We start from the raw sequence: 24,618 nt of genomic DNA on the forward strand, positions 1-24,618 counted from the left end.
AAGTTTAAGTTTTTCAATATAGCAAATTTAATTTGATAAAAATTGTGAATGGCAAAACCATTCAGATTCCAAAGTTTATCTTTCAAGAAAAGAAGCGCATTTAGTGTAGTGGTATCATGGTACCCTCCCACGGTACTGACCGAGGATGCGCATTGTCTCTATCTTATCTGTTCTCATTAGTACCTTAGTTGGTCATGGGGTAGAATTGATAAAAAAAAAATGGTTGTTTGTTATCTTGTTTAAAGTTCCTCAGTAAAACTTTAAAAAGTACTTTAAACTTAAGTCTGAGTTATTCAGCTTACAAAGTTTATCTTTCAAGAAAAGAAGCGTAATAGTACCCTCCTATGGTACTGACCGGGGTTTAAATCCCCGAATGCATTCTCTCTATCATATCTGTCCGCATGAGTAGCTTAGAAATCCCCGAATGCATTCTGTCTATCATATCTGTCCGCATGAGTAGCTTAGTTGGTCACAGGGTAAGATTGATTTCCTCAATAGAGAGAGATCTTTTCAAGATATATTTTAAAAATAATTTGATTTCATAATAGAAAGAGATTTCTTAGTTATCATCAACGTGGTAAGTTTGTTTAGATTAACTCAAATTAATTTTTTTTTTGATAAAAATAATATTTCAGTTGTTTGACATCAAGTTTGAAGTTCCTCAGTAACACAGTAGAAAGTACTTTAACCTTAAGTTTAAGTTTTTCAATATTGCAAATTTAATATGATAAAAATTGTAAATGGCAAAACCATTCAAATTAGAAAGTTTATCTTTTAAGTAAAGAAGTGCATTTAGTGTAGTGGTATCATAATACCCTCCCACGGTACTGACCAGGGTTCAATTCCCCGAATGCGCATTGTCTCTATTTTATCTGTTCACATGAGTAGCTTAGTTAGTCATGCGCATTCTCTCTATCTTATCTGTTTGCAGTAGTAGCTTAGTTGGTCATGGGGCAAAATAGATAAAAAAAATATATATATTTTGGTTGTTTGATATCTTGTTTGAAGTTCCTCAGTAAAACTATAAAAATTACTTTAAACTTAAGTCAAAGTTTTTCAGTATAGCAAAATTTAATTTCAAAAATATTGTGATAGGCACAACCATTCAGCTTACAAAGTTTATCTTTCAAGAAAAGAAGCGCATTTAGTGTAGTGGTATCATAGTACCTTCCCACGGTACTGATCGGGGTTCAATTCCTCGAATGTGTACTGTCTCTATCTTATCTGTTCGCATGAGTAGCTTAGGAAGAGATTTGTAAGGTAACATCAACGTGGTAAGTTTGGTTAGATTAACTCAAATTTAAATTTTTTTGATAAAAAAATATTTCGATTGTTTGATATCAAGTTTCTGGTTCCTTAAAAAGTACTTTAACCTTGTTGGTCCCGAAAGGGTGGCGAGATGTCTAGAGGGGGGGTGAATAGACTTCTCTAACTTTTCTAAACTTTCTTCGAAAACACACAAGGCAAATAACACTTTGGTAAATTCAACTCTAAGTAACAAGCATTAACAAGATAAGCAACTTAGAGTGTGCAGCGGAATAAGTAGCGGTAAAGTGTTATGCTTAATTAGTGTGGTGCTCAAAGAGAGATTCTAAACATGCAACACGTTAGAAACACTTGATATGGTTCAAGGATGATGTACGTAAAGTTTGGCTTGCATGCAAACGTGGGAACTATCAAATCCAGACAGATAAAGATAAGCGATAAATCGTAATCGGGTTAGTTCGCAGTTAGAAAAAGCATGCACAAAATATATGAGCAGTAAGTAAATAGAGAAAGAGATTTATAGTGGTTCAGAGGTGGTGTAATCCTCCTAGTCCACTCTTCTCCTTTCACTTCAAGGAGGAAATTCACTATTCTTCGATCACCCAGATACAATAGTGAATAAGTGTCCACCGACACTTCTCCGAGTGCTTCGAACAAAGCTACACTCCTCCAAGGTTTTTCGCAAGCTCCTCTTGTTACTCCGCATTCCCGAGTACTTCGCACCAAGCTGTACTCCTACACCACAAGAACTACGCACAAAGCTACGTCCTCCAAGGGTTTTCACAAGCTCCTCTTGTTACTCTGCCCTTCACCACGAGTGCTACGCACAAAGCTACACTCAACCAGGGTTTTTCACTCTCTCTAGTTACTCCGCCCTCTTTCTACACTCAGTAGAGAAATCTACAAAGAGATAAAAAATTTTCTCTCACTCAGACTTGAATTCTATCGTGTATAGCTCAATATATTGCTTCTTGGCTGATATAAATATTGCTTGCTTCTCTTGCTTGTATATCTCAATTTTCAGCCATGTTCAAGCCCCCTTTTGTCTTCAAGTCTGCTTGGACAATTTATAGCTAGTGAAAGCTATTTGCCCGTTGATCAACTTTCGATCTCGATCGTCCATTTTGAATTGTAGTTGATCAGATAATATTGTCAACTTGATCTGAAATATTAGGTAGATGTCATTTCTCCTTTTGTCAGATGATTTGAATAATTTGCCCGTTGCCGTTTCTTGAATTTTGTAGCCTCCAGAATTTGAATAAATTCGGCGCGGCAATTTTTGACATTTCTGGTCCTTCATAAATACTCTGACATGTCAAGTTGATCAAATAATTTATCTGCTGATTCTTGCTTGAGTATAAAATAATTTCTCCGCGAATCAGCCTTCTTTGAGCGTCTCCGGTTCCTCCGTAAAAACTTGATGTTCAGATGAAAATATATCAGATATTTTCTCCTTCATGATCTTTTGTAAAATAATATACTGGAACCTCTGTAAAAACTTCACTGTTGTTCATGGTGAGATGCTCTGTTTCGAATTTCTAGCTTGGTTCACCATACTTGGTGTGTTTTTCCATATGGTGCATGGCTTTTGTGAAACTTAAGCATTTTGTCTCCATATTCTTAGCTAGTCTCCATTGTAGCTGTCCAAGCTAGTCTCCCATACGGTTATACGGTCCAAGCTAGTCTCCCATACGGTTATACGGTCCAAGCTAGTCTCCCATACGATCAGAGCTAGTCTCCCATACGGTCAGAGCTAGTCTCCCATACGGTCCAAGCTAGTTTCCCAAGCTTAAAAATGCTTCACTTAAGATTTGAACTTAGGATCATTTGGCATAGCTCACACACGTTTCTTCCAACTCCTCTAGCATGGTTCTTGGTGATTTATCCGCATCATAATTATGTTAAGCTATAATCCCGCTTAACATCTAAAATCAACTTGTGATTTTCCAGACTTGTACATGGGTTGCATGATATGGGTGCACCATACTCCGTAGACTCAAACTGACTCAAATAGAATAAAAATGGGGACTACTTGATTTTTCAAAAATACATTCGGCTCATCAAAATTTACAATATATTCCTAACAATTTCCCCCTTTTTGATGATGCCGAAACTTATACCCAAGTCATTTTGGCTTTGTCAATTTTGAAAAATAATTTCTTTTATTCGATTTTATTTCGACTAGCCAATTGACGGGTTTAACAAATTTAAGACCTAGAGATTTTAATTTTGGACGGTCCTAAACGTATATTGAGACTATAACGCGGGGTTGCGTATTGATTTTTATCTTTTAATTTTTCTTCCCCCTTTCAATTTTATTTTCTCAATTATACGCATCACATGCAATTACTAAGTCCAGTTTAAAATCTTGTGACATAAAAACACAAAATAAATAAATTAACTAGGACTTACTTCGTATGGTACGAAAATATTGTCATCATGCAATTTCAACCCATTTTAGCTTAGCATATATAGGATGTCAAAACAAATGTGCTAGCTAAAATAAATTATACACCAAAAAATTGATTTGTCAATCAAACTTGTTACCTCCCTTTCAACTTGGCATTGATGAAGTCTCTCAACTTCTTGAAATCCTTTTCTAGCTCTTTGTGTTGATAGGGTGCGGTCACTTGCCCGGTGATGTAGTTGCCATAAGCTTCTCTTATATTATCTCCTTTCAACACTCCGGCTTCATGCCAAAAGATGCATTCGTCAAGTGTTCGGCCATCACTCATTTGGTCACTTCGGTGTCCGAACTCCGTTTGAAGCTCTTGCAATTTTTGTATCCTTGTTGCAATTGGCTTCGGCATTTGTGGCATTGGAGCAATCGGCCTTGGTGGCAACACATCATGAGAAGTAGAACTCGAGCTAGGACAAGTTCCTCTAAGGTAATCAATCATACTTACACGGCTTGGAGCTCTTGGTGGTGTTGGTCGAATTAGTTGAACTATTGGTCCTCATGGAGCTCTTGGTTGTGTGTACGCATAAGCTTGTGGCACAAAATGACGTGCCAATCCTTCCCCCTTTTCGGCAGCATCTATGAATCGTTGAAAGCTCTTGGTGGAAGAATCTTGCTTGTCACGCACTCCCTCTAGAAGATCCATGTGAATACGCGATTGAGTTAGTAAACCTTGCACTTGTTGTTCCAAAAGTTTGAGCCTCGACGTAGTATCGGACCCATGCTTTCCCATTTCATTGAACAACTTCATCACATCTTTCTTCAATTCATCTTTGGCCGTGTCAATTTCGGTTTTTAATAGGCCTTGCCTATTAAACAATTGTTGAGCACGATCCACCATCTCCTTGTGATAATCATCAAGTTTTGTGTCCATTGCCTCCATCTTTGTTCTCAATCCACCCGTAGAGTCTTGTACAATTGCCTTAACATCTCCAACAATTTCTTCTCTCAAGGCTTGTGCATTGAACAAGGGTTCATGTTGCACGGGTGCAGTTGGAATTGGCAAAGGGTGTGCAAAATCATCTCTTGGTGTGGTGATCATTGTATCGGCAAGATTTGCTTCGGCTTCTTCGGTGTTGTAGCAAATCATCAATGTATTTCGGATCCTTGGATGATCTTGATCGTAGACTTCACAAGTAATTGGCAATGTAGGCAAATTCCGTGCTTCATCTAAATTCAAAGAAACCCCTTGACTTGGTGCATTTCCTTCTTCACGAATAGACTCCGTAACCTCTGTTACGGGATGTGGAAAGTAAGACTCAAAGCTCAAATGTTCATTCAAATTTTCATCTCCGAAATTCGCAGGATATAGATCAAATGCCACGATCTCTACACCATCATTTCTCGCCAAAGATCCCTCTCCGGGTCCTCTTCGGGTATCCTCTAAAGACATAGCGGTGGCATGGCGAATATCATTTGAATCAAACTCTCCTAAAGGCTCTTCAGTTGTGGCTTCAACCATCACTCCCTTTTCGGTTCTCTTCTTCCTAGCAAGCTTAGTCAAAAAGTGAGACTTAATCACCGAAAGTCGGGTAGCTTTAGCAAGATCACGTGTGCCTAACCAATTCAACACCATTTCTTCCCTTTCCATGGTATTCGGCCCTATTGATTCGGCTAGCAAGTTGTGATCCCCTAATCTCCATGCTCTCCATTCTAGTGCTCTTTTAAATTCCTCCAAAAGTGCACTATCCGCCCCAATTGTGGATATCTCATCATCACTTCCAACTTCAATTTGATCATTCTCAACAACATTCACCTCAATTCTATTTTCCTCAACAAACCCGTGGCTCTCGAGGATAATTGGGTTTGGATTTTGAGTGGTTAAGGGTCTTGAGATTGGGTGGCTATTTTGTTCTTCATTTGATCGAATGGCATGGGTGTTTGAGCCTTCATGACTTGGTTCTCGGATATATTGTTTAAGGTTTTGGAAGGGGTTGGGCAATTTTCTTTTTCGGGTGGGTTTTGGTAGGCTTGAGGGTAAGGAGGGATTTTTAGGTTCATTGGAGTTGGGTGGCCGAAAGAGGTAGCTATGGTTTGTAATATGCTTGGCTTTGGTAAGGGTGACCTTTTTGGTTCTCAAAATCTCACCAACGGCAAACCCGTAACCGATCTCCTGTTGAAACCATCCATCCACCAAAGGTTTCGCCTTCCTTATAGACTCACACAATCTTCCAAACATAAACACACCCCAATCCACACAAACATTGTTCAATATAATATCCATAATCAACAATTTCTCCTTTGACAACTTGTCACGGCAATGATACCAGGATTCTACACATTTATGAACAATATCCAACAACAATCCATAATCCTTCTTCAAGTCTCTTTTGTTACCATTAACCTTCGGAGATAGCGGTGCGTTTGCATCGCGTACCTCGGCCCAAATGGCATTGACATCATGCACATGATTTTCTACCCTCAAATTCGATTCAACAAGATTAAACATCCTCCGAAAATCATCGAGATTAATTTCTACATCAACACCTTTGATCATAGAAATAATTGAGCCATTTTCTATTCTAGCATTCATGTATAATTCGGTCACCTCATCTTTATAGAAACCAACATATCTAAAAGTGCAAAAATTTAACAACCCACAAGATTCTAGAGAGTTGATAATTTTTACCCCAATAGATTTGTCCTCCACTTGCTTGTTGAAGTCGATGACATCTAGAATCATCCCGCTTAGTACACGGCTAGATTTTCTTGTTCCTCCGGTTGTGAATGACTCCATCTCCACTTGATTAATCTCCATTTGAGTAGAAAAAGAATTTAGAAATTTTTGGTGCAAGATTGAGTGTTTCGGCAGTGAGGTCCGAAAGTAGGAAAGAAGGGATGGGTTTTTGGATTGTGAGGTTATTTGGGTAGGATTTTGGGTTTGGGTGATGGGTTTTTGTGTGTAGAAGATTTTTGTGTAGAGAAATTGGAGTGGGTGTTAGAACATTGAGAGATTTTTGGATTCTTCTTGTGCTATATTTCCGGCCGGCGAGAGAGAAAGAAGAAGAAGATTTTGTGTTCTTCTTTAATTCCTCTTTCTACCCGTTAGGATTGAGGGAGAAGGGGTGCGAAATTACTCCTTTGCCCTCTAGTGGGTAGAGAGAGAGTATTGATCTCCTTGAGGATAAATTCGACATTCCACATGATTTAAATTTGCCAGCTCAGATTTTTATACTCCATTTGTGAGTACATGGCGCCAAAAATTGTGCTTCAAATAACCGCCAACCTGGAGCAAATCAGATAACAAAAATTCTCGAAAATAATCTGTTAGACCAATAAATACACTCCAGATAAATATTATTATATCAATATCATATTTCAATAAGGCTGATTTTCTGAAAAGAAACCTGATAAAAATAAATTGATCAGACTGATACCTAATATCTGAAAAGAAATTTCAAGTTCCCAAAACAATTAAATCTTTTGACTTTCTAAAATTGGGCCTAACTTGTTTGACTTTTGATTTTCGAAATTTGCAAGCATTCATCAGAAAAACATCTTCCTTTATCATGCAAACCCAAATAGACATATTCCCCCTAAATACATGCAATTTCATCAGAATTAACCCAATTAAAAAAATTGTTCCCCCTAAATTGCATTCTCATCTATTTAAACACATTTAGCAAACAAATTACACAAATCAATTATGCTAAAGCGTGACAAATAGACATACGTATCACATAAATAAATTGCAAATTTAGGTACACAGTTTTCGTAAGATAAAATTATAACACATTTAGGTACATACAGATTTTACTAAAACATGTACACAATTAAACATATATCATACGTACATACCAATTCAAATTAAAACACATAGGTCACATAGATTACATGCAATACACACAGTACGTATCAAAAATTAACAACAATTAAGAGTTTAGAAAATGCTTAGCTCATTTCGATCATTCCCATTTCATGCCTTAGAGTTGCAAAACGAGATTCACACAATGGCTTTGTGAGAATGTCGGCAATTTGATTCTCCGTGGGAACATGATCGATTTTCAAATCTTTCTTTTCGACGTGGTCTCGGATAAAATGGTGTCGAACGTCAATATGCTTGGTTCGCGAATGAAGCACCGAATTTTGGGTTATGGCGATTGCACTTGTATTATCGCATAAAATGCTAACATTTTCGCACTTAATCCCATAGTCCAATAATTGTTGCTTTATCCACAAGATTTGTGCACAACAACTCCCAGCTGCAATATATTCGGCTTCGGCAGTGCTCGTAGCTATGGAGTTTTGCTTTTTGCTGAACCAAGAGACCAATCTTCCCCCTAAGAACTGGCATGTCCCTGAGGTACTTTTTCGGTCTATTTTACAACCTGCAAAATCTGCATCTGAATAACCAGTTAGTGTAAAATCTCCTTCTTTGGGATACCATAATCCCACATTGATTGTTCCTTTGAGATATCGAATTATCTTCTTGGTTGCAATCAGATGACTTTCTTTGGGCTTTGATTGGAATCTTGCACATACGCCAACCGAGTAGGATATGTCCGGTCTGTTTGCGGTTAAGTATAGTAACGATCCAATCATCCCTCGATACATCGTTTGATCGACGTCTTTTCCTTCATCATCTTTATCCAATTTTTGAGATGTACTCATGGGAATTTTGACTGAGGATTTTCCATCTATGCCAAATTTCTTGATAAGATCTCTTGTGTACTTGGCTTGATTTATGAAAGTTCCTTCTTAAAGTTGCTTGACTTGCAGTCCCAAAAAGTAATTTAATTCTCCCATCATACTCATCTCGAACCTGTTCTGCATGAGCTTAGAAAATTTCTCACATAAAGATTTATCAGTACTTCCAAAGATAATATCATCAACATAAATTTGTACTAATAAAATGTGATTATTTTCTTGAATTCTAAAGAGGGTTTTATCGACTAAACCTTTGGTGAATCCACAACTAATTAAGAACATTGACAAGGTGTCGTACCAAGCTCGCGGAGCTTGTTTTAACCCATACAATGCCTTCTTTAATTTGTAGACTTGATCACCAACGTCTTTTACCTCAAAACCGGGTGGTTGTTCGACGTAAACTTCTTCTTCAAGTAAGCCATTTAGAAAAGCACTCTTTACGTCCATTTGATATACCACGAAATTCTTGTGCGCTGCATATGCTAGGAATATCCGGATTGCTTCGAGTCGTGCGACGGGGGCGAATGTCTCATCAAAATCAATGCCTTCTTCTTGTGAATACCCCTTCGCAACTAATCTTGCTTTATTCCTAACAATGACGCCGTCTTCGTTTGCTTCGTTTGCTTTGTTCCTAAAGACCCATTTAGTGCCAATTACATTTTGGTGCGTTGGTCTTGGAACAAGTCTCCATACGTCGTTGCGCTTGAATTGATCTAATTCCTCTTGCATGGCATCTGTCCAACTTGGATCGGCTAAAGCTTCATCAATTTCTTTTGGTTCCAGTTGAGATAGAAAGCATGAGAACATTGCATCTTGTTGTTGATTCCTAGTAGATGATCGCGTTTTCACTCCGTCATTTGGATCTCCAATGACTAAGTCATGTGTGTGACTTCTTAGCCATTTTCGATTTGGTTGGAAATTTGTTGGATTCTCAGAGTTTCCTTCTTGATGTGATTCCACTTGTTGTGTATTATTGACGGTTGCATCTTCGGGTTCAACTACTGGAATTTCTTCTTGTGCAATTTCAGTTGTGCGTGATATTTCGGGTATCACATTTGATATTGCCTCAATTTGGTGATCACCCATATCACTTGATTCTTCTACTTCCTGCAACACATTGTCTTCGAACAAATCATTAGATTTAATTAAATCACGATTACCTTCATCATTTTTGCCATTATTGTCGTGATTTTCATCGAACACAACGTGAATTGATTCTTCTACCACCATTGTTGATTTGTTGAATATTCTATATGCCTTGCTGGTAGATGAATATCCCAAGAATATTCCTTCGTCCGCTCGCTCGTCAAAAGTCTTTAATTGAGACTTTCCATTAACAAGTACAAAACATTTACAACCAAATGTATGAAAATAGGTGAGATTGGGTTTTCTCCCTTTCCATAATTCATAAGGTGTTTTGTTATAAGACTTGTGGATTAGACTGCGATTTTGAGTATAGCACGCCGTGTTAATCGCTTCTGCCCAAAATCTCTTTGGTAGACCGGCGGCCGTTATCATGACTCGTGCGGCTTCCTTGAGTGTTCGATTTCTTCTTTCAGCTACACCATTTTGTTGCGGCGTTCGTGCGGCAGATAATTGATGTAAAATTCCTTGTGAATTGCAATAAGATTGAATCACTCTGTTCACGAACTCTGTTCCTCGATCGGTTCGTATTGTTGCAATCTTCATGTTTTTTTCGACTTGTAGTAGCTTCAATAGCTCTGGCAACTTTGATAAGACTTCATCCTTTTTCTTGATGAATATTGTCCATGTGTACCTAGAAAAATCATCAACAACAACCAAAGTATATTTCTTACCACTTATACTTATTGGGTCTACTGGACCAAATAAATCCATGTGCAGTAGACTTAAGGGTCTTGATGTTGACTCTTGAGCTTTGACTTTGAATGATGCTTTGATTTGTTTTCCTTTCTGGCATGCATCACAAATTTGATTTTTCTTGAACACAATGTTGGGTAGTCCTTCGACTATATTATTTCTTGCAAGCTTGTTGATGGTTTTGAAATTCAAATGATTTAGCTTTCTGTGCCATTCCCAACAAACTTCATTCGAATTATTTGCCATCAAGCATACGGATTTCTTCGTTGTACTCCAATCTACAACATACATGTTTTTCTTTCTTGATCCGGCTAGTACGACTTCATTCATAGATTCGTCCTTGACTTGACATTTGCCTTTGTAAAATTCTACGAGATATCCTTTGTCACAAAATTGACTTGTACTAAACAAGTTAAATTTTAATCCTTCGACATAAGATACGTCATCAATTCGTAGACCATTTTTCACAACTGCGCCGGTTCCTTTTGTCATTCCATATCGATCGTTTCCACCGAAAACTACTTTGGTCCTTCGATACTTTTGAACTCAACTAGACTAGCTTTATTGCCGGTCATATGTCGAGAGCAACCGCTATCGAAATACCAAATTTCCTGCAAGAAAGATTAATTATTTTTAGGTACCCATGCTTGATTGGGTCCTTTTGTGTTAGTAATTTTTGGCATCCAAATCCACCTAGATCCCACTGATCCAAGAGTAGGTGATTTGTAACCATTAAAAACATTATAATCATAGCGTACTTTCGAATAATGATTCGGTGCGGGTTGGGAAGCAGATAGTTGCTTGATCCTATGAAAAAGAGCAAATCTGGACTTGGTCCATGGTTTGTCATCAAGCGACCAATCTTGTTCTGAGGGATATAATCTCCCAGCCCCAATTCTCGGAATTCTTCCCATATTCCTATGAGGTTCTGTTGCACTAGACTCGTTGGCTCTCTTTGGAGATACAAATTTTTGCCTTTTAAAAATTTGTTGCCTATCCGAGATATTGAATTTTTTATTCGGCTTTGCAACATTTTTCTTGGCATTAATTTGATTACCAATTCCTTGTCTCATTGTGCTATACTGACTTTTCACAAATTTTACCACTGGAACTTTATTAATTAAAGTAGTAGTAGAATTAGTCAGTTTCACAGGGGTTTGAGAACATGATGGATCGTAGCCTAGTCCAGCTTTATCTCCAGCGGGTTTCTGCATGTTTACCATTTTATCCATTATTTGGATGAATTTGTAAATGATGCGATTACTTCCCGAAGGTTATGTTCTCGAACCTCTCTAGCTTTGCACTCTTCTTGAAGTCGAACATTTTCGGCTTTCAAGTTACTCATTTCATTTAGAGCATTTAGCAATTTTTGTGACGTTTCTTCTTTTTCAAGAATTAACGTATTATTGCCCTCTTTGATTTGAGTATGAGTGGCCATGACTTTTTGACAATCTTCCATAAGACTTTGAAATGATTCTTGAGTCTGGAAAGAAGTGTCAACTGAACTAAAAGAACTAAAAGAGCTAGAAGATACCTCTTCGTCGATTTCACGCGCCATATAACATTCTTCATGTTCGGATGTCTTGCCCACTAGGCATAGTAGCGCCGTATCTTCTTGTGATGAATCACTCTCGTCACTAGATGATTCTTCGGATTCACTTGCTTCTAACGGATCGCTTATTAGTGCCTTCCGTTTGCCCTTTTTGAATTTCTTCTCTTTGGATTTGTATTCCACTTGTGGAGAAGTATTCGAATTTTTGTCCGCCTTGGGGTGTGGACATTCGGCCATAAAATGTCCAGGCTTTCTACAATTATAACACACGTTTGTGTTATCTTCGACCGATTCCCTTCTTGATCTTCTATTTTCTCGAAAGAAATTTCCTTGTGGTGATCCTTTGTTCTTTCGCATGAACTTCTTGAATTTCCTAACAAATAGAGAAAATTGTTCGTCAGATAAAAAATCATTATTTGCTACTGACCTTGATGTTGAGGGTTGTTCGGCCATCAATGCGGATGTTCGTTCATCACGTTCTTCCTCGACTCGTGTCTTCATTTCGAACTCATACGCCTTAAGATCACTAAAGAGTTTATCCGTAGATAATGTCCTTAGATCTCTATGATCGCGCATTGCGGTCACCTTCATATCCCAATTTGTAGGTAGTCCGCGTAACACTTTGAGCGATATTTCTTTCTGGGTAATGGTCTTTCCCAGATCCGTGATCTCTCCAAGAATTTTGATCAATCGAGCTTCCATGTCGGTGATGCTTTCGTTTGGTAGCATTTTGAAATCTTCGAACCTCTTCATGGCAATGGTTAGTTTGTTGTCTTTTTTTTGTTCATCGCCTTCACCGATACTAATGAGAGTATCCCATATTTCTTTTGCTGTGGTGCACTTTCGAATCTTTGGGAATATGGTGTCATCGACCGCTTTGAACAAAATATCTTTGGCAATGTTGTCCAAATTATTTCGCCCTCTATCTTCCTTTGTCCACTCCATTTTTGGCTTTGGAATATATCGTGGAGCATTTGGAGTTAGTGCGGCGGCAGTGTTAACTTCCATAATTTGGATAGGACCTTTTGCGATGACTTCCCACATTTCGTCATTTAAAGCAGATAAGTGCACCTGCATACGTATTTTCCAATCATCAAATTTATCAAGTGAGAAAAGCAAATTTTGAGCAAGAGCCATATCTCTCTTCATCTTGAAGATTTTGAGATCTATCTAGCAGTCAAAATTGACTCAAATAGACAACCGCTCTGATACCACTTGTTGGTCCCGAAAGGGTGGCGAGAAGTCTAGAGGGGGGGTGAATAGACTTCTCTAACTTTTCTAAACTTTCTTCGAAAACACACAAGGCAAATAACACTTTGGTAAATTCAACTCTAAGTAACAAGCATTAACAAGATAAGCAACTTAGAGTGTGCAGCGGAATAAGTAGCGGTAAAGTGTTATGCTTAATTAGTGTGGTGCTCAAAGAGAGATTCTAAACATGCAACACGTTAGAAACACTTGATATGGTTCAAGGATGATGTACGTAAAGTTTGGCTTGCATGCAAACGTGGGAACTATCAAACCCAGACAGATAAAGATAAGCGATAAATCGTAATCGGGTTAGTTCGCAGTTAGAAAAAGCATGCACAAAATATATGAGCAGTAAGTAAATAGAGAAAGAGATTTATAGTGGTTCAGAGGTGGTGTAATCCTCCTAGTCCACTCTTTTCCTTTCACTTCAAAGGAGGAAATTCACTATTCTTCGATCACCCAGATACAATAGTGAATAAGTGTCCACCGACACTTCTCCGAGTGCTTCGCACAAAGCTACACTCCTCCAAGGTTTTTCGCAAGCTCCTCTTGTTACTCCGCCTTCCCGAGTACTTCGCACCAAGCTGTACTCCTACACCACGAGAACTACGCACAAAGCTACGTCCTCCAAGGGTTTTCACAAGCTCCTCTTGTTACTCTGCCCTTCACCACGAGTGCTACGCACAAAGCTACACTCAACTAGGGTTTTTCACTCTCTCTAGTTACTCCGCCCTCTTTCTACACTCAGTAGAGAAATCTACAAAGAGATAAAAAATTTTCTCTCACTCAGACTTGAATTCTATCGTGTATAGCTCAATATATTGCTTCTTGGCTGATATAAATATTGCTTGCTTCTCTTGCTTGTATATCTCAATTTTCAGCCATGTTCAAACCCCCTTTTGTCTTCAAGTCTGCTTGGACAATTTATAGCTAGTGAAAGTTATTTGCCCGTTGATCAACTTTCGATCTCGATCGTCCATTTTGAATTGTAGTTGATCAGATAATATTGTCAACTTGATCTGAAATATTAGGTAGATGTCATTTCTCCTTTTGTCAGATGATTTGAATAATTTGCCCGTTGCCGTTTCTTGAATTTTGTAGCCTCCAGAATTTGAATAAATTCGGCGCGGCAATTTTTGACATTTCTGGTCCTTCATAAATACTCTGACATGTCAAGTTGATCAAATAATTTATCTGCTGATTCTTGCTTGAGTATAAAATAATTTCTCCGCGAATCAGCCTTCTTTGAGCATCTCCGGTTCCTCCGTAAAAACTTGATGTTCAGATGAAAATATATCATATATTTTCTCCTTCATGATCTTTTGTAAAATAATATACTGGAACCTCTGTAAAAACTTCACTGTTGTTCATGGTGAGATGCTCTGTTTCGAATTTCTAGCTTGGTTCACCATACTTGGTGTGTTTTTCCATATGGTGCATGGCTTTTGTGAAACTTAAGCATTTTGTCTCCATATTCTTAGCTAGTCTCCTTTCCAAGCTAGTCTCCAATACACTCAGGCTAGTCTCTTCATACGATTTTAGTATACTTTGAGTTAGTCTCCCATACGGTATACGGTCCAATATACTTGACCTTGAGCTTGAGCTTGAGCTAGTCTCCCATACTGTCCAAGCTAGTCTCCCATACGGTTATACGGTCCAAGCTAGTCTCCCATACGGTCAGAGCTAGTCTCCCATACGGTCCAAGCTAGTTTCCCAAGCTTAAAAATGCTTCACTTGAGATTCGAACTTAGGATCATTTGGCATAGCTCACACGCAATCCTTCCAACTCCTCTAGCATGGTTCTTAGTGATTTATCTGCATCATAATAATGTTAAGCTATAATCCCGCTTAACATCTAAAATCAACTTGTGATTTTCCAGACTTGTACATGGGTTGCATGATATGGGTGCACCATACTCCGTAGACTCAAACTGACTCAAATAGAATAAAAATGGGGACTACTTGATTTTTCAAAAATACATTCGGCTCATCAAAATTTACAATATATTCCTAACAAACCTTAAGTTTAAGTTTTTCAATATTGCAAATTTAATATGATAAAAATTGTGAATGGCAAAACCATTCAAATTATAAAGTTTATCTTTTAAGTAAAGAAGCGCATTTAGTGTAGTTGTATCATAATACCCTCCCACGGTACTGACCGGGGTTCAATTCCCCGAATGCGCATTGTCTCTATCTTATCTGTTCGCATGAGTAGCTTAGTTGGTCACGGGGTAAAATTGATAAAAAAAAAAAAAAAAAATTGTTTGATATCTTGTTTGAAGTTCCTCAGTAAAACTTTAAAAAGTACTTTAAACTTAAGTCTAAGTTTTTCAGTATAGCAAAATTTAATATCAAAAATATTGTGATTGGCACAACCATTCATCTTACAAAGTTTATCTTTCAAGAAAAGAACCGCATTTAGTGTAGTAGTATCATAGTACCCTCCTATGGTACTGACCGGGGTTTAAATCCCCAAATGCACATTCTCTCTATCATATCTGTTCGCATAAGTAGCTTAGTCGGTCACAGGGTAAGATTGATTTCCTCAATAGAGAGAGATCTTTTCAAGATATATTTTAAAAATAATTTGATTTCATAATAGAAAGAGATTTCTAAGTTATCATCAACGTGGTAAGTTTGGTTAGATTAACTCAAATTTATTTTTTTTGATAAAAAAAATATTTCAGTTGTTTGACATCAAGTTTGAAGTTCCTCAGTAAAACAGTAAAAAATACTTTAACCTTAAGTTTAAGTTTTTCAGTATAGCAAATTTAATTTGATAAAAACTGTGAATGACAAAAACATTCAGATTACAAAGTTTATCTTTCAAGAAAAGAAGCGCATTTAGTGTAATTGTATCATAGTACCCTCCCACGGTACTGACCGGGGTTCAATTCCCCGAATACGCATTGTCTCTATCTTATCTATTCGCAAGAGTAGCTTAGGAAGAGATTTGTCATCAACTTGGTAAGTTTGGTTAGATTAACTCAATCTTAAATTTTTTGATAAAAAAATATTTCGATTGTTTGATATCAAGTTTGAAGTTCCTTAAAAAGTACTTTAACCTTAAGTTTTAGTTTTTCAATATAGCTAATTTAATTTGATAAAAATTGTGAATGACACAACCATTCCGATTACAAAGTTTATCTTTCAAGAAAAGAAGTGCATTTAGTGTTGTGGTATCATAGTACCCTCCCACGGTCCTGACCGGGGTTCAATTCCCCGAATACGCATTGTCTCTATCTTATCTGTTCGCATTAGTAGCTTAGCAATAGATCTTTTAGTTATCATCAACTTGGTACGTTTGGTTAGATTAACTCAAATTTAAATTTTTATGATAAAAAAATATTTCGATTGTTTGATATCAAGTTTGGAGTTCCTTAAAAAGTACTTTAACCTTAAGTTTAAGTTTTTCAATATAGCAAATTTAATTTGATAAAAATTGTGAATGGCAAAACCATTCAGACTACAAAGTTTATCTTTCAAGAAAAGAAGCGCATTTAGTGTAGTGGTATCATAGTACCCTCCCACGGTACTGACCGGGATTTAATTCCCCGAATGCGCATTGTCTCTATCTTATCTGTCCGCCTGAGTAGCTTAGGAAGAGATTTGTTAGTTATCATCAACTTGATTAGATTAACTCAAACTTAAATTTTTTGATAAAAAAATATTTCGATTGTTTGATATCAAGTTTGAAGTTCCTTAAAAAGTACTTTAACCTTAAGTTTAAGTTTTTCAATATAGCTAATTTAATTTGATAAAAATTGTGAATGACACAACCATTCTGCTTACAAAGTTTATCTTTCAAGAAAAGAAGTGCATTTAGTGTAGTGGTATCATGGTACCCTCCCACGGTACTGACCGAGGTTTAATTCCCCGAATGCGCATTATCTCTATCATATATGTTCGCATGAGTAGCTAAGGAAGAGATTTGTTAGTTATCATCAACTTGGTACGTTTGGTTATATTAACTCAAATTTAAATTTTTTTGATAAAAAAATATTTCGATTGTTTGATATCAAGTTTGAAGTTCCTTAAAAAAGTACTTTAACCTTAAGTTTAAGTTTTTCAATATAGCAAATTTAATTTGTTAAAAATTGTGAATGGCAAAACAGTTCAGATTACAAAGTTTATCTTTCAAGAAAAGAAGCGCATTTAGTGTAGTGGTATCATAGTACCCTCCCACAGTACTGACCGGGGATCAATTTCCCGAATGCGCATTGTCTCTATCTTATCTGTTTGCATTAGTAGCTTAGTTGGTCATGGGGTAAAATAGATAAAAAAAAAAACAAATTTGGTTGTTTGATATCTTGTTTGAATTTCCTCAGTAAAACTTTAAAAATTACTTTAAACTTAAGTCTAAGTTTTTCAGTATAGCAAAATTTAAATTAAAAAATATTGTGATTGGCACAACCATTCAGCTTACAAAGTTTATCTTTCAAGAAAAGAAGCGCATTTAGTTTAGTGGTATCATAGTACCCTCCCACGGTACTGATCGGGGTTCAATTCCTCGAATGTGCATTGTCTCTATCTTATCTGTTCGCATGAGTAGCTTAGGAAGAGATTTGTAAGTTAACATCAACGTGGTAAGTTTGGTTAGATTAACTCAAATTTAAATTTTTTTGGTAAAAAAATATTTCGATTGTTTGATATCAAGTTTGAGGTTCCTTAAAAAGTACTTTAACCTTGAGTTTCAGTTTTTCAATATTGCAAATTTAATATGATAAAAATTGTGAATGGCAAAACCATTCAAATTAGAAAGTTTATCTTTTAATTAAAGAAGCGCATTTAGTGTAGTTGTATCATAGTACCCTCCCACGGTATTGACCGGGGTTCAATTCCCCGAATGCGCATTGTCTCTATCTTATCTGTTCGCATGAGTAGCTTAGTTGGTCATGGGGTAAAATTGATAAAAGAAAAAAAATTGTTTGATATATTGTTTTAAGTTCCTCAGTAAAACTTTAAAAAGTACTTTAAACTTAAGTCTAAGTTTTTCAGTATAGCAAAATTTCATATCAAAAATATTGTGATTGGCACAACCATTCAGCTTACAAAGTTTATCTTTCAAGAAAAGAACCGCATTTAGTGTAGTAGTATCATAGTACCCTCCTATGGTACTGACCGGGGTTTAAATCCCCGAATGCGCATTCTCTCTATCATATCTGTTCGCATGAGTAGCATAGTCGGTCACAGGGTAAGATTGATTTCCTCAATAGAGAGAGATCTTTTCAAGATATATTTTTAAAATAATTTGATTTCATAATATAAAGAGATTTCTAAGTTATCATCAACGTGGTAAGTTTGGTTAGATTAACTCAAATTTAATTTTTTTTGATAAAAAAAATATTTCAGTTGTTTGACATCAAGTTTGAAGTTCCTCAGTAAAACAGTAAAAAGTACTTTAACCTTAAGTTTAAGTTTTTCAGTATAGCAAATTTAATTTGATAAAAATTGTGAATGAGAAAACCATTCAGATTACAAAGTTTATCTTTCAAGAAAAGAAGCGCATTTAGTGTAATTGTATCATAGTACCCTCCCACGGTACTGACCGGGGTTCAATCCCCGAATACGCATTGTCTCTATCTTATATATTCGCAAGAGTAGCTTAGGAAGAGATTTGTCATCAACTTGGTAAGTTTGGTTAGATTAACGCAAACTTAAATTTTTTGATAAAAAAATATTTCAATTGTTTGATATCAAGTTTGAAGTTCTTTAAAAAGTACTTTAACCTTAAGTTTTAGTTTTTCAATATTGCTAATTTAATTTGATAAAAATTGTGAATGACACAACCATTCAGATTACAAAGTTTATCTTTCAAGAAAAGAAGTGCATTTAGTGTAGTGGTATCATAGTACCCTCCCACGATCCTGACCGGGGTTCAATTCCCCGAATACGCATTATCTCTATCTTATCTGTTCACATTAGTAGCTTAGCTACAGATCTTTTAGTTATCATCAACTTGGTACGTTTGGTTAGATTAACTCAAATTTAAATTTTTATGATAAAAAAATATTTCGTTTGTTTGATATCAAGTTTGAAGTTCCTTAAAAAGTACTTTAACCTTAAGTTTAAGTTTTTCAATATAGCAAATTTAATTTGATAAAAATTGTGAATGGCAAAACCATTCAGACTACAAAGTTTATCTTTCAAGAAAAGAAGCGCATTTAGTGTAGTTGTATCATAGTACCCTCCTATGGTACTGACCGGGGTTTAAATCCCCGAATGCGCATTCTCTCTATCATATCTGTTCGCATGAGTAGCTTAGTCGGTCACAGGGTAAGATTGATTTCCTCAATAGAGAGAGATCTTTTCAAGATATATTTTAAAAATGTTGTATTGCAAGTTTGTTTGCAGGCCTTTAGGTCGTGAAGAACAGTAAGAACAAGAAGAAGAGTAGAGACAAAATAGAGGGTTTCTTATTCCTTTATACCACACCTATGATCATTACATTAGAATGACATATATATAATAACAAGTGTAACGGAATACAATAATAGAGACATAAAGGAAACCGTTACACAATAATGTCCACAATCATTACTATTTATAACACTCCCCCCTTGGACATTATTTGTCGATGATCTAGCATCGTTAAAAACTTTCTAGGAAAACCCTGTGGGAAAAACCTAGACAAGAAAAGAGTACAATAGAAAATATATTCATGCCTCATTAAAAACTTCACTCGGAAAACCACGTGGGAAAAACCTAGTTGAAGAAAAGAGTACATGATATATATAAAAACATATATTGTATTTGGTCGCCTCATTAAAAACCTTAACTTAAAAAAACCCTGTGGGAAAAACTTAGTTAAGGGAAAAAGAGTACAACCATAAGCCTTCAGGGCGCAAACCGCATAATCTTCAGGATTTTGGGGTTTGTCCATTTAAGCAATTATTTTGCAACTTTTCCTCATTGTCATTACTATATCATACTCATGCCTCGTTAAAAACCACACTAGAAAACCCAATGGGAGAAAACTAGTGAGGAAAAGAGTACATGATATTTATGTATTTATGTGTTGCAAATACTGCGCAATTGTTAGTCTTTTATGACTTAATCTTCAGGATTTTACGTTCAATGTTCAATCTTCCGGATTGATTCGAGTAAATGTACTTCCAGTCTCCCCCTGAAGATAACAATCTTCAAGTTCTACATATATTTCAAATTTTGAAGAGATGGATTGGACAAATCTTCTGGATTGTCACTTAGAGTAGTGTACAATAATCTTATGGCTCTTCTAGAGCTAATATAACATTTGTGCAACACAAGTGTTATTGTCCTCATTTTGAACATTTAAGGAAATTCATTGTATAACCAGTTTGGACTTGGCATTGCAGGGATCAAACAAAACAGCCAGTACCCAAGTAGCCTATTAAAACCGTATCATGGTTTCTTACATAAATGTCATGTCTTTGTATCTCGAAGATACTGGAGGATATGTTAATCATTATTCAAGTACTTCATTTGTAGGGGGAACACTAGATTTTGCTAGCAATTTTATCGCAAATATGTTGCGGTTATGGAACTTCTGGTTCTATAATGGTGCTCCAATGATAATGAAGTAAGGGACTTCGAGTCAAAAGGTTCCTTATCTACTTCAAGAGATTATTAGGCAACCTTTAGTTTGATAAAACATGACACTTATATGCATATAGACATATGAAAAAGCATTTTTAGATGTAGGCTGACTGGTGTATAAAAAAAACTGTAAAGAAAAACTCGATCTTCAAGTCGAGATAATACTTATAGCTTTCACAAGCTTTTTGTTTCAAAAGTCTCAGTCTTTAAACATGAACTGACATCATCAAGCTCTTTATATCTTTCATTGATGTTTACACCATCAATCTTGACTGAGATAATAAATAATAAATAAGTTCAATATCAACCCTTTATCGAGCACACAATGGTACATATTATTCCTTCAATGAGGATATTAACTCCATTCGCAACCCTTTAAAGAGTAGATAATGACACATAATAATACTTAAAAATGAGAATTATGAATCCATCAGGGATTTCTCAAGATAAATTTAACTGCATATCTAAATTTATTATTCTGCCAATTGTATTATGTAGCGGAACTTAATGCCATTTACCGTGGGAGATTATATTTGATTAAAATCAATTAAGGGTCTCTGCGTGAACCCATAGGCTACAAACTCGCTTTATCACCTCATTATTCTTATTTCTCTTTCATGCACACACCCATTTGTAACCTTCAGGGTTAACACTCAAATGGTGTATTGTTATAAAGAAAATTTATTCATTTTAGCGAGTCGAGCTATGCCTTAATTGCTCCTTTATATATTAAATAGTCATGGCACTTCTGGTGCTTAACTCTGGATCCAGATTATATAACGAGCAATTTGTAATAGCAATTGTGTTGTCGACAACTATAACTTTTTTGTAAAACTCCCATATTTGTAAAAGTAATGGCAATTTCTAAAACAACCAGATTCTAAACATTTCCCAAAGATATTTTGATCTGGTCGTTCCGCATCCCTAGTATTACGTTTGTTTGGTGCACCTATAAGTCTTACCAGGGTTTTTCGTCATCTGGACGAACGTCTGCAGGACATAATTATTCAAACTATTTCAAGAGTGACAATATTTCTTTACTAGATCTAGTATTATGATTCATATCTCTTTCACCGATAGGTCTCCTACACTTCTGGTGTCAAGGAGTATCAATAGATATGTTTGGTCCAAGGATATAGGACCCAGTCACTTCTTTTATGATCATTATGATCAATAGATGTATTCGGCAGATTATTTGCTAAAATCGCAAATAGATTATCTTTTGAACTTCCAGTTCAATCTAACTAGTACATGGATTTAAATAATGAAGATGTTTTTATCCTTATGAAATTTCTTGGCATTCCAAAAAGCTACGGAGTAGTATATTATCTCCCCCTAATGCCGAGAAACAATCTTCATTAGGAATGCAGTCAACGTACCCAATTATATGTATTGATCCCCTATCATGGGCTTTCTGTATTTAATCAATAGACGGAGGTTTCTTTGATAGCCCTTTTAGAGGTAAGTTGTGGTGGTGATATAAAATAGACTGCGCAAATAAAATAACGCAGATAGGAAAATGTTACTTCTGAAATCACGTACTAGGTGAAAAAGGGGGTATAGCAATCCTTGAGGGATTGATTTGTGATATGCATTGAGTTAGACTTGGATAAAAAGAATTTGACTCATAGTAACGTCAAACAATCCTTCGGGGATTGATGGGATAGGTTGACCATTTTTGGTCAAGAATTCATTGTCAAGATTCATCCTAAAAGGATGACTTAGAGAATTAAAATCCTTAATCTACCTTCAGGGCAAATAAATATACAAAATAATGAGGGCTATAAATTTAAATATCATATGCCCAAATCTCATGTCAAAAAGTTTCTATAGCAGAAACTAGCACTGTAAACATGTCATAGCCTTTAACTATTATCACATGCAAGCTAAGGTTTAGCAACGACAGGTGCAACCTAACCATATTGAGAATTCATGCTATTTTCCCACTTATAAGTTGGGTGATAAATCTCAATAGCTATGGCCTATAGCAAATCATAAATTGCCAACAAGATAAATAACAAAATCTCTTATGTGAACATAATCAAGAGATTATATGCTAAATGTTGTCAATTAAAGAGAAGCACATGCAACATGTGATATAATTGTCCCTTATGTCTTGGACACCAAACACTCAATTGAGTCATGCATATCCATTAAATAAAGAATATCATGTTTGGTACACACAAGGCATGACATGACAAGAGATATTGTTTATTAATTCATAAATTAGAAAAATGAGAGAAGTACCGTTCGCCGAATAATAATGAGCACATGTTCGCTGCCGGGCCCATTCATTCCTATTTCGGGGCGTCAAAAACAGCACTTTTCCAAGCAAACTCTCATTTTATTTCATAGTTTCATATCTCAGCATGAAAACATCACAAAATAGCAAGATATACAAGCTGAAAACGGCAGAAAATTTTCAGAATTTTGACCTGGATTGCAGAATTTTCTGGGGAAAAAGGTAACACATTTTGACACAAAATTTGGCAGATATGTAGTTCAGTAAGTCTAGAACGTACATAAAAATTTTCATGTCAATCCAAGGTGTGAAAGTATTTTTTCTGAAATTTTTCACAACATTGCTCCAGGCAGAAAAATAATTGGCAACACACTGCCAAAACTTTACAAATTTTTCTGGAATAACCAAAGCATATTTTTAACAAAATATTTTTACAGACATCAAATATCACGAGTCTAGGTTCTCCAGAAAAAATTTCATGCCAAAAGGAGTTCAACAAGTATTTTTCACGAATTTAATTTTCAAACTGCGCCGGTCAGAATTTTCAGGCAGTGATTACTATGTGTAAAAAAAAATCACAACTTGTTTGCTTCAGGCAAACCAACATGATGTGAGTCAATATTGACTTTTGGAGAGTAGCATAGCATTATAAATAGAAGTTGCAAACTTCATTCATGAGTCATTAGTCACCTTAAAGATCAATCCACATTCAGGGTCTTCCAGACCTTATTAAAAAATAGTCCAATGACCAAACACTTAGCATAATTTTGTCATGTACTACTACTGGAGTACAATACGACCATTGACAATAAGACCCGCATACACCAAATATCCTTCAGGGATTGACTTAGGGTCTATAAATCCTTTTAGATCAAATATCTATAATCGAGGGTTGGGGCAAGATAACGGGTGACAAATAAAAATAGTGCTCTTGATTTACCTTCTAGGCAAAACTATATTTAGAATTCAGACTATGACCACTTGTTGATTAAAATGATCCTTCAGGGATTGTCCCATAATAAACAGTGGCTTTGATTTGCCATCCGGGCAAAGCTTCTAGTAAGATTTATAATAAATCTTAAAATATATGGCGTATAGCAAACAATTGCTACCATCAAGAGCAAATCAGTAAATGCTCTTTTGTGATGACTCACATCCCTGTAAGGCATGAGATAGCAATTTGTGACACAACAAAAATTTGACACTTGACAACAAGTGCACCGACCATACAATGTATTTGGTGGTCACATCAAGAAAGTGTCACAATATTATGTATTTTAATTAAGCTCTCTAATTCTATGCATGCGCATCGACGAGATGCAAAAGCATATGGCATAAGCTACAAGAATTATTAGGAATATTTTATTATTCCAAAAACAGCCCACAATATAATTGAGAGAAAAAATGGGTATCAAGATAATGCTTAAGAACGATCCACTATATGGTATATTTGCATTCAGATATGAAAGAATCGTTCAAGCAGAAGCATGCTCGAAGGCATGGAATAGAGATTGAATATTCATTGTATGAGGTCATGGTTAAGGTGGTGACGAAGAAAAATGAGTGGTATTGCCTTCTGGGCCTCAATACTCGTAGATGCCTCTTTGATGGTGTTTGGCAGTTTTATAGATGCAAGATATATTCCGACATCAAACACCCAAATAAAGAAATTTCTTCCATTGAGTGCGAGCTCAGTGAATTCTCTTTTTTCAAGAGCAACTATTTTCTACCGAAAATAGTTTTAATGAGGACCAAGGAAAAAACATATTTTATAAAAAAAAT

At 36.0% G+C, this 24,618-nt stretch overlaps 3 non-coding genes across 3 annotated transcripts; all 3 read left to right on the forward strand.

Moving 5' to 3' along the window:
• The first annotated feature begins 786 nt into the window (after positions 1-786).
• On the forward strand, positions 787-857 carry TRNAG-CCC. Its single transcript has one exon. It is a non-coding gene; the product is annotated as a tRNA-Gly (tRNA).
• Positions 858-15,129: 14,272 nt separating this feature from the next.
• TRNAG-CCC lies at positions 15,130-15,200 on the forward strand. Its single transcript has one exon. It is a non-coding gene; the product is annotated as a tRNA-Gly (tRNA).
• Positions 15,201-17,798: 2,598 nt separating this feature from the next.
• On the forward strand, positions 17,799-17,869 carry TRNAG-CCC. Its single transcript has one exon. It is a non-coding gene; the product is annotated as a tRNA-Gly (tRNA).
• Positions 17,870-24,618: the final 6,749 nt, after the last annotated feature.

Source organism: Ipomoea nil, unplaced genomic scaffold (assembly GCF_001879475.1).
Source record: "Ipomoea nil cultivar Tokyo-kokei standard unplaced genomic scaffold, Asagao_1.1 scaffold0465, whole genome shotgun sequence".
Taxonomy (NCBI): Eukaryota; Viridiplantae; Streptophyta; class Magnoliopsida; order Solanales; family Convolvulaceae; genus Ipomoea; species Ipomoea nil.